Below are 15,593 nucleotides of genomic sequence, written 5' to 3'. Positions count from 1 at the left end.
GCGGCTCGCAGCAGGTCAACCAGCAGGTGTTGTGTGTGTGTGGTCTGTCTCTGCTCTGTTCTCTCTCTCTGTCTCTCTGTCTGTCTGTCTCTGTTCTCTCTCTGTCTCCTTCCTGTCTGTCTCTCTGTCTGTCTCTCCGTGTCTCTCTCTCTGTCTCTCTGTCTGTCTGTCTCTGTCTCTCTCTCTGTCTCTCTCTCTGTCTGTCTGTCTCTGTCTCTCTCTCTGTCTGTCTCTCTCTCTGTCTCTCTCTCTCTCTGTCTCTCTGTCTGTCTGTCCGTGTCTCTCTGTCTCTCCGTGTCTCTCTCTCTGTCTCTCTGTCTGTCTGTCTGTCTCTGTCTCTCCGTGTCTCTCTCTCTGTCTCTCTCTCTCTCTGTCTCTCTGTCTGTCTGTCTCTGTCTCTCTCTGTCTCTCTCTCTGTCTCTCTGTCTGTCTGTCTCTGTCTCTCCGTGTCTCTCTCTCTGTCTCTCTGTCTGTCTCTGTCTCTCCGTGTCTCTCTCTCTGTCTCTCTCTCTGTCTCTCTGTCTGTCTCTCCGTGTCTCTCTGTCTCTCCGTGTCTCTCTCTCTGTCTCTCTGTCTGTCTGTCTGTCTCTGTCTCTCCGTGTCTCTCTCTCTGTCTCTCTGTCTCTCTGTCTGTCTGTCTCTGTCTCTCTCTGTCTCTCTCTGTCTCTCTCTCTCTGTCTCTCTCTCTGTCTCTCTCTCTGTCTCTCTGTCTGTCTGTCCGTGTCTCTCTCTCTCTCTGTCTCTCTCTCTGTCTCTCTCTCTGTCTCTCTGTCTGTCTCTCCGTGTCTCTCTGTCTCTCTGCCTGTAACCGCGGAGCTCCAGCGGGACGTCCTGGAGCGGCTCCAGCTCGACTTCGTCCCCCTGAAAGCAGCAGCTCTTATCTTGAATGCAGATTCCAGACCAGGGCCTCTCCTCAAAACTCAATTACGGCCTGAATAAAGCCGGTAATGTCCCCGCTGCAGTGAAATATTGATTCCTAATCCTTGGCAGTCATTACTATGCCAGAAAATAATAGAGCACAGAATTGGATTTTGATTTAACACACGACGTGTTTATTCTAATGCTGGGGACTTAATATTCTGAGGCTCACAGGAGAGGGGCCACACTTTTTTATAATGTTGGGGACGGAATTAAAAAGAAAGAGAGGTGCCGGGACATCTTTCCGGCCCTCCTCCGCGGTCCTAATACACAAGGTCAGCTCCATGTAATTGCCTTGTTCAATGATCCTTAGTAGGAAGAAATTAAAAGTTGAGCAAAATAATGGCTGAAACAATGAGACATGATTAGCCAATCAGAGAGCTGGAGCCATTACCGCTCCACCTCTGCTTCCACCTGCGGGCTTTATGGCTTTATTTTAAAACAGTCAATATATTAACTTTATTAAATATCACAGCAGCTGATTCACCTCGGGAAATATTAGCATTTTAACTGTGCTGGGAGAAAACTATAAAGCACACGGCTACAGGCAGAATGAACGGAGAGAAGTGGGAATGAAAATCAGCCAAGTGAATATGGAAGATGTTTAATAACTCTGATTATTTTATCTGCAGATCAAGTTCAAGCAGACAGGGAGCCTCTTCAATTCGTTTATACGTGAATCCATATGCAGGACCGAGCTAGAAGTGTTTAAATGGGGCCACACACACTCAGGGAAGTGTGATGGTAAAATGAATTAAAAAGAATTACACTCAAATTGTAAATACAAAAAAAAAGTAATTAATATGTTAAAATATAATTAAGTGTTTAGTGTAAGAAATTATCAATGCACAGCTTTATGTTTTATAGTCATAAATAAATAGTAATAAACAATTATGGAGAGGTAAAAATCCAACTTTCACAGGAATAATCTGCCTTTTTGCATTTGTAACAAATTTGCTGTGCCTGAAAAATATGAATACGCTTTTAAATTTACATTATATTTACATAAATATGATTTATTTGTAATAATTTACAATAATATAGATCTTAGTTCTCATTGTGCTGTATGACCATGGCAGGGCTGGCACCAGAGGATGGCCAGTCAGGGTACAGCACAGCAAAACACTGTGATGTGGGTTCTGTTTTGAATATAATTTATGGCATCTTTACACAGCTTTAAATAATTAGAAGAAGAATAGAACAAGAAGATTAGCAGCAATAAAGTATTAATAACTGCAAATTAATACTGTAAAATAACAGGATAATCATCATAAAAATTATAATAAATTATACACAAATCTACAGTAATGGTAAAATAATACAACATATGATAATTAGTAATATAACAGTAACATAGTAATAGTAGCATTACACACACACACACACACACACACACACACACACACACACGTACACACACATTCAGTCCAGTTCCCACAGTGTGTGCCAGCAGATTCAGTGGGAACACTCCTGAGCCTCTGCCTCTCACCAGTCGTCATGCACGTGTGTGTGTGTGAGACAGACGGAGAGAGAGTGAGTGTGTGCGTCTTGTGTCTGTAATTATTCTAATGAAGGTTAACGAGCTCTGCTCAGCCTCCTCTTTATTAAATTAATCTCAGCCAGTAATGAATCATAATTACTATAATTAGCAGCTCGGGCTGCCTGATCTCACACTGGCGGCTGGTCCGAGCGAGGTGATGATCAGACCAGGAGACCTTCATCTCCATGTCCCTTTGCTGGCTCTCCACTGTCTCCTGTCCACATGGGACACTTTGATAAGACGCACTTTATTTTTACTGGGCATCCTGAAGTTTGCATGAATGTTCATATTCATCATCAATCAAACAAACCCAAAATAAAACATATACCACACTGATCATATTTGAATATGATTTCTTTTGTTTTTCTGTTTTCATGTGATTATGATATCATGCATTTTCTGAATAATCAGGTAAATTAAACACATATTCTAATGATTTTTGTCCCCACCTCCATCCTGTTTTCATCCCTCTCTCCCTACACTTCTTCCTATTTTGTGTCTTTTCAAGGTTCTATATTTCAGATCAGACCTCCTTTTCCCCATTACAGGAGTAATAGCCCCCCATCCTCCACTCACACACACTCACACACACACACACAAGGTCCCCGAAGTCGCAACGCATACACAGAGCCACAGTTAGACACTCAGATAGCATCTGACCTGAAGAATTAATTAAATATGATAGCTGATTAAAAATAGCATAACTAATAGTGTAATATCTCAAGCTGTCGTCTTTAATAGTCAACATTGTGTGTGTGTGTCTTATCTGCTGCAGACAGACGCTCTCACTATTGATTCCTGTTCATTTCAGTTGTCAGGCAGACCACTCAGCTCATCTGGAATCATTAAACTCTACTGTCTGCCTGTCTCTGTCCCCCCGTGTCTCTCTGTCTGTCTTGCTCTCTCTCACCTAATTTTTCTTACTTTTATCACGTAGATATCATTCATTTAATTCACGCCACTTATATTAGTGATTAATGATTTTCTATATTCTAAATTTTATATACATACATATATATATATATATGACCAAATCACCAACAACTACTGTATATCAAACCTGATACGTTTTGAAATGTGGTAGAGCATAAAAACATGTTCATTCATTACCATAACAACACACACACACACACACACACACATATAGAGAATATAAATAGCTCAAAACAGCTCCTTTAATTCTTTTAAGCGTCAGTAATATCCTCAAACCACATCTGATCACTGTCTGACACCTTTTAACTCAAACAGGAGGAAATAGCACATTTGTTGCAGCTAAGGTGAGTAGTACTGTACAGCTTCTAAACACTGGTGGTCCTGCAACAGCTCCCAGCATTTCTGGTCTGTTTCATGACTGACAGCTGTGACTAAAAATGTTTTGCCTTTATTTCTGGAAAATACAGGGACAAGGCCTGTGAAAAAAGCAGTCTCTCTAGAAGATCTGCAAAATAACCCTGATGATGTCATCTGGGTTATCTCAGCGTGGACTGGGGACCCTTCCCTTTATGCTAGTGATCTACATATTCAGCCAGAAGAGAAGATCACTGCATGTTTGCTTGTGAGAGCCCACAATGACTCCACAGAGTGGGACGTCCAGTCCTCACAGGTCGCAGCAGACACAGCAGTACATGCTGGATCTTCATTCAGTTTCATGAAATGCTACTTTTAAGAAGCATATCCATACTGTGCTCCCCTATGTCCAGTTGATTATTATAACTACTGTTCTGTTGTCCTCTCTCTGTAGCTCTTTATGATTTAAAATGTGGAAGAACAGAGCAGAGGAGAAGACGGATGGATGGATGTAATGTGACAGAGAGGTGAGTCTCCCCACCTGACTGGAGGTCATTTGGGTGAACCCTGTGGTAACCCTGAGGTCAGGCTGAGGCAGTGGGGCCAGATGCACTCTATTGGTGAAAGTCACAGCTCAGTAAACTGTGTGTTTGTGTGTGTGTGTGTGTGTTTGTGTTCTTACCCGAAACTGACACACTGCAGTAAAAGAGACAGGAGCAGCAAACTTGTGATTGTGTTAATCAAAAGACTTTGTCACTGTCACTGTAATTCCTGTATTGACAGATAACAGCTGAGCCATGTGATGACCAAAACGTTATCATCATCATCAATCAAAAAACAATAATCACAATTATAATGAATAAATCAGCAGGCGCTAGTCTGCTACTAAGCGTCAAACAAGTGCACAAGCTCTGTCTGCCTAATCTGCATACTGACGTCACAATGTGATCGCATTAAAGCTGCAATATGCATGTTTTAGCAAGAGAACAACACTCATCAAATCCAACCAATCTGCTCCTCCTTTGTTAGCACACTGCTAACTAAGCACTGTGCTAACAAAGGTGGACCTAACATCACATAACCCACCTAACTTTAATGGAAACCCTAAAATACAACACGTCCTCAGTTTCTCCCTTTCCTCATGTTGCCCTCACTGACTTCATGGTATAAAGCACAAACACACACACACACCCACACACACACTCACACACACAGAGGACCAGCAGATCAATATTTATGAGCTATTATTGTCCTGACAAAGCAGGAAATTATTGCAGCCAATCAGTGAACTCTAAAGATCAGAATTACTGTTTTATTATCTGCTAATTGATTAATCAATTAATCATTCATCAGCTTCTCCAGTGTTGCCATACAGCCTCTAGAAAATAGTACGGCCTTATCACAGTGTGTACAGAGAAGAGTAAAACACTGACGGGGTGAGACTTCCAGTAAGATGCTAGTTTTCTGAGCCATGATCTGATTCCCTCTCTTATAATGATGATAACGCCAGATGGTGTTTCTTAAATTCAAATGTGCACCACAAACCAAATGGAGGGTCCACAACACCCCACTCCTGCTGCTCAAAAAGCACGAAGTAATGTGTGTAGAGTTTAGTTATAAAGTGGTTATTAGCTGTCTGCATTTGCACCCACATCATAGTAAACACTGCACTCACAGCGCTGTTGCAATGAAATACAACATAAACTGCAATGACAAATACTGGATAATGGATTTCAGCAACAATGTTAATCCCGAGCGCCTCTGGAAGATGAGAAGGCTGCGAGGTGATGAGAGTGGGAGTCCGGCTTTAAAAACCTCGAAACACTTTAAGGTCTGTGTGGGTCTGCAGGGCTAAAATGGTTAAACATAACACCGTCTTCTCAGAGTGGCTCTTTCACACCGTAGCAATGATATCTCCGCTGCACAGTCTTCAGTGGGAATGTGTGTGTGTGTGTGTGTGTGTGTGTCAGTGATTGGTTTCTGTTTTATGGACTGGCTAGCAGAGTGCTAGTAATCCGTAGAAATAAATCTGCTTTATTTGACCTTAGTGTTAACTCCAATAAAATACACTTTACTGCTGGGAGGGGACGTACACGAGCACACACACACACACACACACACACACACACACACACACACACACACACACACTGTGACCAGCTATAGGGTCATAGCTGGCCACTTGACAACATTTATAAGGACACAGAGAGGGAAATCTTTTCTTTACCAGAGTCCACTCACATTCCTTCCACTCACTAATGAAACTGCGAGCTGTTGTCCTGTGGCCATACATTTTAGACAAGCAGACGCACTTTACACATCTCTAGAGTCTACTATGTTTTTTGGGAGGACATATTCCCTTGAATGTTTAACATTAATGATGCAAATGGTTATAGCATTCAGTAAATTCTGACTTGATTCAGTGTTTACTGACACGCTAGTAGAGAACAGAGTTTTGCACAATGTTTTGTGTGCAATGTATGGAACACACGGGTCAACAGGCTGCTGGGTTTGGATCTCAAGGCGCAGCCAGGGAGAGAAGAGTGTCCCTTTGTGGACCTCAGAAACACTTTTCTGCTTTTTGCAGATGATGTGGTTCTGTTGGCTGCAAAACCCCCCAGAGCATGCTGAAGGTCAGAGTCTGATGAAGCCAAGTGTGAAGCGGCAGCAACGAAAGCCAGCAGCTCCCAGTCTGAGGCCATGATTAGATTTTTTTGCCAGAAAATGGTGGGTTGGGAAGTACTCTTTGCTTGGAGTGAAGGAGTTTAAGTAGCTCAGGTTCACAAGGGAGGGAAAAATGGAGCGTGAAGTTGACAGGTGAGCTGCTATAGTATGATCACTGTACCACACTACGGTGATCTTTACCACCTGTGTGTAAACTCTCACCTGTGGTCACAAGCTCTAGGTACTGGATGAACAGATGAATCAATGGACTTTGTATTAACACCATCTGAGCCATTTGGTCCCGTAAAATATATGTGCCATTGGTGTATGATGAAGAAGCATTTCATTTTTCCCATGCCCCTCTGACCCCCTGTTCACCACAGCATTGCAGCCACCAGGTGGTGTTACTGTGGATCAGAACGGTAGCTGCTGCCGTTCTCTCACTGTGTGGCAGAGAACAGAATGAATGTTCCACATCCTTAGTTCTATTAGCACATGTGGGACACTCTAACCTTTATCATCTTATTGGACAAAATTGTACCTCACAGCTTACACCCAGTTCCAGCATTTAACATCAAATCAGGAAGTGCGCCCTTCACATAGTGCCACACACAAGAAAGGTGTAAAAATCACAGGGCCAGCTCCAGAATCACAGTGGAGACAGGAGCCTGCATAATCTTCACAATACTGCAAATTTAGAACAGAGAAATTTCACATTCAGCAGTGGATGACTTTATGCAAAACAACTCTTAAGTGAGGAACAAAACAAAAAGGGAGAAAACATTCAAACCAATCAAAGACATAAAAAAGCACCATGATATGTGTTTTAACTTTGTGAAGTGTCAGACAGGAAAGAAATGTTGTGCATAGGACGTTGCAGAAGAGTTCAGGTGGGTGCTGTTGAGCTGAGCACTCTGATGACTTAGTTCTGGCCTCAAGTAATACTGTAAGAAACCTCGGAGTTATCTTTGATCAGGATATCTCCTTCACTTCATACATAAAAGAAATCTCTAGAACTGCCTTTTTTCACCTAAGAAACATTGCTAAAATTAGGAGCATCCTGTCCCAAAGTGATGCTGAAAAACTAGTCCATGCATTTGTTACTTCCAGACTGGACTATTGTAATTCATTATTAATAGGATGTCCCAATAACTCATTAAAGAGCCTCCAGTTAATCCAAAATGCTGCAGCCAGAGTTCTGACTGGAATTAGCAAGAGAGATCATATTTCTCCAACGTTAGCTTCTCTCCATTGGCTCCCTGTTAAATCCAGAATTGAATTTAAAATTCTTCTCCTAACTTATAAATCCCTTAATAATCAGGCTCCATCTTATCTTAAAGACCTCATAGTTCCTTATCTTCCAAGCAGAACTCTCCGTTCTCAGACTGCAGGTTTACTTGTGGTTCCTAGAGTTTCCAAATGTAGAATGGGAGGCAGAGCCTTTAGCTACCAAGCCCCTCTCCTGTGGAACCAGCTCCCAGTTCAGGTTCAGGAGGCAGACACCGTCTCTACATTTAAGACTAGACTTAAAACTTTCCTTTTTTATAAAGCTTATAGTTAGAGATGGATCAGGTGACTCTGAACCATCTCTTAGTTATGCTGATATAGGTTATTCTGCTGGGGGACCTCTACTGATAAACTGAGCTCCTCTCCTCTCTCCTTTCTCCTGTATCAATGCAAATGCCACCATTGCATGTCATTAACTTTGTGTCTTCTCTCTCCTGTAGTTGTGTTTCCTCCTCTCTGTCTCCCTCTCTCTGTACTTTTCTGCAGGTATCCTCGGCCTGGAGCTGTACATCTCCAGAATCCAGTTCATCTGCCCAATGTTCTTGATGCTTGTTGTTGTCTTTATTGCCTGCTGTTCTTTTCTCTCTTCTCTTTCCACTCACCCCAACCGGTCGAGGCAGATGGCCGCCCACTATGAGCCTGGTTCTGCTGGAGGTTTCTTCCTCTAAAGGGAGTTTTTCCTCTCCACTGTTGCCTAAAGCTTGCTCAAATGGATTGTTGGGTTTTCTCTATAATTTTTTGTATAAATATTTTCTGTAAGGTCTTAAACCTTACACTGTAAAGTGCCTTGAGATAACTTCTGTTGTAAATTGGCGCTATAAAAAATAAAATTGAATTGAATTGAATTGTAGGCGGTGTCAGGGCTCTGACCCTGCTGGAGACAGCCGTTGGAGGTCAGTGCATCAGTTACATCAAATATGAACTGTGGTGTGATTAAATATGAGATGTGCTGCTGTATTTTGGACCATTTAGAGAAGTTTGACTGTGTACGATGGAAGCCCTGTCAGTGGGACACTGCAGTAGTTGAAAGATGACGACTCTCTAGCAGATCTTTTGTAAAAATGTATATTCAAAAAGTTACTGATCTTGGGAGAAGCATTTAAATTATTAAGTGCTTTTACTTATGCTTAAAGAACTAAGGTTACTGTACATGTTTTTATAGCCTTTACTATCATGGGCTGAAGTGTTCAGACCAAATTTGACTAATGTCTGAGCAACAAGTAAGATGTGTATTTCCCAAAGAATTTCATCTGACCCCAAATGAAAGGTATATAAAACTGACGGGATTGATTTCTCCATATTTCTCCAGCTTCCCCTGTTAAAAGCACCACAGAATAGAATGTGTTGATCCAGCTAATTGTTTAAATATTCCCAGACTTAAATGTTAATTAGGATTTTAAAATAAATGACCAAATGCATTCTTGCTAACTTCTTAACTAACTTCCTTGTCTTTCCATTTCATGTCCCCATTGTCATAGGCTATCTTGTCCCTGTCACATCCAATCACAGTGGCGGAATGATTTCCACTGCTCATAATTAAGACAAGATGTTCCAATCTGCAGAGCTGCAGCATGGATAATTAGGTCTAGAGTCTCTGACAATTATAACATCACGCTACACCAGTGTCACAAACATAAATGTTGCGTGCTATCATTGCCTCGGCCTTCAGAAAGATGAGGTTATTACAGAGAAACATCCCAGAAAATTTAAATAGTGATGAAGTTAATGTAAGTGATCCTTCAGTTGCAGTGAAACGTACTGAACAGCAAAGATAAAACTCTACCTTACAGTGCTGTAAAAACGTCTAAATTCAACCGTACTCATACAAGATTTAGGACAACCTCCTTAGCAACTGACAAAAGCATCCCCGTTCAAAACCAAGTAACAGCCTTGTTTCAGAGCTTTTGACCGTGTCACAGACTTCATCGGCCTTTTTTGACCTTGAAAACTGCTTCTTTGGAGGATGTACGTGTGCTGGCACTGGAAAATATGAAAAATGCTAATTTCTAGAATATTATCATATCATTTCACTTTAGACAAATACAAGACACAAAAAGCATCTGTGTTAAACCCTTCATCAATTCATCTAGTAAGCAAATTCCGATTAAGCACGGCCTTAAAGTAACATTATTTACAACATTAGAGAATGGGTTAGATTTAGAGAATGGGTTAGATGTTCGTTTAAAACGAGTCAAACAGTTGTAGATCCTACATGCATTTAAAATATTTAACGCAGTGATTCTTTTTTTTTTTTTTAATTAAATCAACCTAATTTGTGGTCTAAAACTGATAAAAAAGCAGATTTGACACAGTATTTTATCATTTTCTAATTATTTTTAAATGGATATTAATGGATATTAAGTATTACAGTATTGTATTCAATACCATTTTCATAGTGACATGCTTGCTAAGAACAACTTCAGGATCTTGATCAGCTTTGCAGAGGTGTTAGAAGTACACAATACGAGTAGAACTATCACTACAGATTTTTTACTATTCAAATTCAACTACTCACTACAGTATACTACCGAGGAAACGTATTTTAAACAGTACTGTATTGAATACTTTTAATTACACTTCATTACAAATCTAGTCCTGATTTGTTAGATAAATATTCACATGTCAAAAATATAGCAAAGAAAATTTGTTAGAGTAGAGTTTAACCACCTGTACAGAAAGGTGATTTCATTATAACAATACACTATCATTCATTAGTGTTTCTACAAAATTTCAGCATCTGCAAAGTAAAAAGTAGGTAAAACTATCATAGAGTGTCTGTACAAATATAATGTTGTATTACAAATGTTATCTCTCTTTATCAGAGTAACGTTAAAGAGCGCTACGCAGCAACATTGTACATGTGCTTCATGTATTGTTCTGTGGGCCCCAGGCTTTGTGGTTCAATTCCTGCATCCTTTGGGCCACATGTCCAAGTGCCCTTAAACAAGCCAGCTGTCCATCAGCAATTTCCCCATTAAAAGTATATTTAAAAAATTGTTGGTTGTAGTTCTGAAAACTACAACCTTTATTTAAAACTGTACTTATGACTTCCACTTCTGCATGTGTGCGCACACAAGTAAACTGAGAAGGGACTTATGAACCTCCACCCACATTAAAGTCACATGACTCATCTGCAGGATAAAATTAAGTTTACTGTAATAAGAATGTACATATTTGAAAAAACTTGCTCTGAACTGTCAACTTACTTGAATCCACTACACAACACTAAATAAACATTAACCATTCATTTTCATAGGTAAAGTGTATGCAAGAGGGAGGGTTTCAGCACTGCCACAGGAATGAGCGCTGTCAATGGTGCTGGTGTTCAGCAACATCTAACACTGGACACTAAGCATAGCATAATGTATTTAACTCAAAGTGTATCGAACATTTAATCAGTTCAACATTAAATAAATCAATTAATAAACACACAACAATATACTGGAGACATTAATGTGTCAGAGTCACAGAATGTGTAACGTTCAAGGTTAACAGAAAAAAAAACACGCTGTTTTTCTGCATTAAAGTTAACTTGTGACGGTTGGACGGTCGAGAGGAGACAAACTGTTTGTACCTATTAAAGCAGGTTTCACTTGTGTTGCTGGCTGCCACTTGAGGTGAATGAGAGTGTAAATCCACTAAAACAAAATGAAACGCTGAGAGAATCCTGTTTAAGAACAAACAAAAACGAGACGGATCACTTTCTCTTAAGCCACTGAATTAAACTGATAGCCATCGGTATTGTTACAGACTCAACGAGGACCTAAATAACTGCTGCCGAAGCATGAGTGCACACGCACGCACACACACACACGCACGCACACACACACACACACACACACACACACATTTTTGGATGGCAGACAGTGTGAGGACACTCATTGACATAATGCATTCTCTAGCCCCCTACTGTTGCTCAGGCCATGCTAATCACCATCTTTCACAGTTTATCACATGTACTGCCTTATCCTAACCCTAACCATCACAACTAACTACCCACCTTAAACTTTACCCTAACCAAAACCTAATTCTAACCCTAAAAACTAAGTCTTAACCCTGAAATGTCTGCACCCTTCACATTGTGAGGACAGGCTAAAATGTCCTCACTTGGTAAAAATTATTTCAGTCCAATGGTTTCAGATTCACAATGACAGCCAACACACACACTTTGTGTTTTCACAGAGGCGGATTTCCAGCTGTACTCGTCCTGGTTAGCTCCTTAGCAGCAGTGAACAGAACTACATCACAATGATTTCTTCCCCACCATGTTTCTTGAACTTCAATGTACCACTTTGTAATGAGACCATGGTTTGAGTGTGTTTATGCACTTGAATACTAGTGTGACAAAAAAAGTCAGTAAGAGAAATGGACTGAAAAACAAAATAATACAAATACTGCATCTAATAATAACCTTCAATGCAATAAAATTACAGTGGAAACTCTGAAGTTTACATGTCAGACAAAAAATACTCATTACTATTGCAAGGACATTAGGAGAACATATTGTAGACAAACACACACACACACACACACACACAATCAACCGTCGAGTAAAACGTCAGAGCTCCAGGCAGAGAAATGTGGCATGTGTGCAGTAGCAGAAAAAAAGCAAATAAAGCAAATAGTGTTATCAGTAATTTAACAGCAGGCTGATATGGCCTATTGATCTGTCCACTGGAATCTTTTATCTGCACAACACAATGTATCCACTCTGCTGTTTATGACCCCCCGACCCCCCTCCCCAACCACCACCAGACACACATAGTAAAACACAAGCTGTGGTCTAAAACACATGCACACAAATATATAACAAACACATCGTGAGGAGCACTTTTACACCACTGGACCAAGCATGTTTATGGTTGTGATGATGGATAGAGGAGGTCTCTCTGGTTTTCTCCTAGTTATGGACCAGGAGTCAACAGTGCAGAAATATTTCAGTATTTCATGAACAAATCTTTACCCAGTCCGTGACTTGAATCGAGTCAGGTTGAAATTCTTCTGTGTTTGATTGGTGGGGTCTGGCTTTACTGTCATGGGGCTTGGCTCTCGTCAGTAATTTATGTCCAATGTCTGACTCAATCCAAGTGAATCTGAATGGACCAAAGAATACAAGGTAGCATCTGAGCATCTGACTTTTTGTCAGGACCTTGCAATGTTAATGTGTAAACATATGCATGTCCCTAAACCACGAGTAATATAAGTACACTACACACTACACACACACACACACACACACGCAAGACGTTCTCTCCTCGCTCCATCCTTTCATCTCCGTTCGTCCATTCTCTCCATCATAGCATTATAGAATGAAATGACCAGCGCTGTAGTTAAAATGCCCAATAAATCCATGTTCATCAACCAATGTGCAGCAATTACATCGCCTTTTATGGCAGTTCAGTTGCCAGTAGCAGCCGCGAACCTTTTGTTAATTAAGATCATCCCATTAAGATACTAATTAACAATTAGCATAAACATAATTAGTGAAGGCTGACATTTGGCGTGCTCCATTGTTGAAATAATTCCTAGAAATTGCCCTTGGAGAGGTTTTTGTCAGTGGGGGATAATGGCAGCACTTTGTCACACACACACACACAACTACACACATACACACACACAGTGGGCTGACTAGCTAATTGTAATGATGAGTGTGAGAAAAAAAGAGGGAGACATGGAAGATGATGACAGGTAGACTATAACCTGCCTAAGTGAAAAAGGTGAAGCAAACTTTTTTGTCAATTCTATTCAAAATAAACATGAATACTCAAGTAAAAGTTTGAATACTTGTACTAAGTACAAGTACTCCACTACAAGTAAAAGTAACACTCGGAAGTTTACTTGTCATTTATTAGTTGCATTTAGAAACTGCGTCTGCAAAGCAACTGGCAACAAAGACCTGGACCGAGTCTGACTTCGATATAAAGTCAGGACTCAATTACTAGTAAATCACAGGAGCCGTGAATATTTCCATTTAACATTCACACTCTGGTTAGATCCTGTCTCCCTTCTGAAATCCCTCTGATTTGGCTGTGGATGCTGCAGACGCCCCAGACGAACTGTTCTCTTCTATTAATTACACAGCACTGTGTAAAATACAACACCTCCTGGGCACCGCGGGACTGTTATCACAAAAAGGGCTCGCGACATGATTCGGCAGCTGCCGTCTCGCCTTCAGTAAACATTCACTTTAATTCATTTGGTGACGCAAAACGGTGCGAACGAGAGCAAAGCCTTGCTCTAAACAGGCGCCAGTGCTGGCCAAAGCCTTCAGACAGAAAACCAACTGATTGATACTGACATCTCATCCCACACACACACACACACACACACACACACACACACACACACACACACACACACACACACACACAAGCTGACCAGTCTCCTATCATCTCCTCTCCTCTCCAATGGGCAGCAGTCTTTAGAAAATTAACTTTGAGAAGTCTGGAAGAGACATACAATTCATCACATACAACTCTGTCAACCACAACACTATTAGAGGGAGATGGGGAAAGTGTGTGTGTGTGTGTGTGTGTTGCACTGACAGCCATTCCACAGAAGCATTTACTGTAGGTCTGGCTGAGGTGATGTGTGTGCATCTAAGTGTGTGTGTGTGTGTGTGTGTGTGTGTTGCCATCTTCAGAGGCTTTGATAAATGTGTCTATTTGGTGGTGTGTTTCAGGCACACTGGCGGTGTGTGATGGATGGATAGAAAGCAGCTGCTAATATGTGGGATGGGACTAAACACTGCTACACTGCTATCACCTACACCCATCCCACCATTAACACATCAGCTATACATACGCAGTGCAAGAGGCCACCACACACAGCTCTTTATGTTTCACAGGAAATATTCCATCTGGTTCTTGACTCTTTACCTATAGAGGGCTGGTTTAGCATGAGGTGTTAATGTGCTGTATGAGTCAATCTGCTAGAAAATTACACACAAGTACGTTGTGAAAGTCTGTTTTATTTCTTTTACTTTTAACACTGTGTTCAGTAAATTTAACAAAATAGGGCTTGAAACTGCCTCCTCTACAAAGCATATTGCAGTTCAGATATCTGACTGCAGATCTACATGCTATGACTCTCCAATGTCGAGGGCTAGTTTTAGTGGTGTTGCTCACAGCGTTGCTACTGGTCAGAGCCTCATTGGAGGCTTTTTTGATTTAACATGTTGAATCAGTCCCACTCAGCTTAGTAAATCACTGCATGAGAAAAGAAAAGAAAAACAACACAAGCAAGCAAACAATTTAGTAAATCTGAATGTTCCAGTATGAGAATATTTTCACAGTGATGTGGTCATCTGGAAACATCTGTAGTAAATAAGAGTGGTGATTGGGTAAAGTGGTGATAAAATGCTTTCTTCATGGTTTGAATCCACGGTCCACATGCTCTTGTTGAATGATAAATACAGATTGCTGCCACCTACTGGTGTGGAGACTTCCTACTTCTCACAGGCCACTTTTTGGCCCTAATTAGGGTAACATGAGTCAGTTCTTTGATATGAGCTTGTTGTGTCTCTGCCCTAAATTGTGTCCAAATTCAGTAAAGTTCTAGTCAAGATTTTCACTGTGACTTCCTGCGACCACAGGACCAAATATAAGACCTGTCTAGAGTGAAATTAACATTAAATGTCCAAACTGGAAAATGAGAGGAGCCCTGTGATGCATGTCTTGTATACAACTCTTTATTAAATCTGGTACACACACACACAGCAGCTTCACTCTTTACTAAGAAGCCTAGAAAGTAACCTGTTCTGCTGTACTAATTAACAGGTTTTTTTTAAAAGTTTATGTTTTCAGGTTATTCCTTTCTTTCCTTTTAGCGGTTGCAGTGTTTACATATGTAGAAACCATCACCATTATCATCTGCTGTTGGCTAAGACCTGAGTTTT

Source organism: Anabas testudineus, chromosome 10, assembly GCF_900324465.2.
Source record: "Anabas testudineus chromosome 10, fAnaTes1.2, whole genome shotgun sequence".
Classification (NCBI taxonomy): Eukaryota; Metazoa; Chordata; class Actinopteri; order Anabantiformes; family Anabantidae; genus Anabas; species Anabas testudineus.
The sequence above is the reverse complement of the archived record's forward strand: the minus strand, read 5'-3'. Positions refer to the sequence as shown.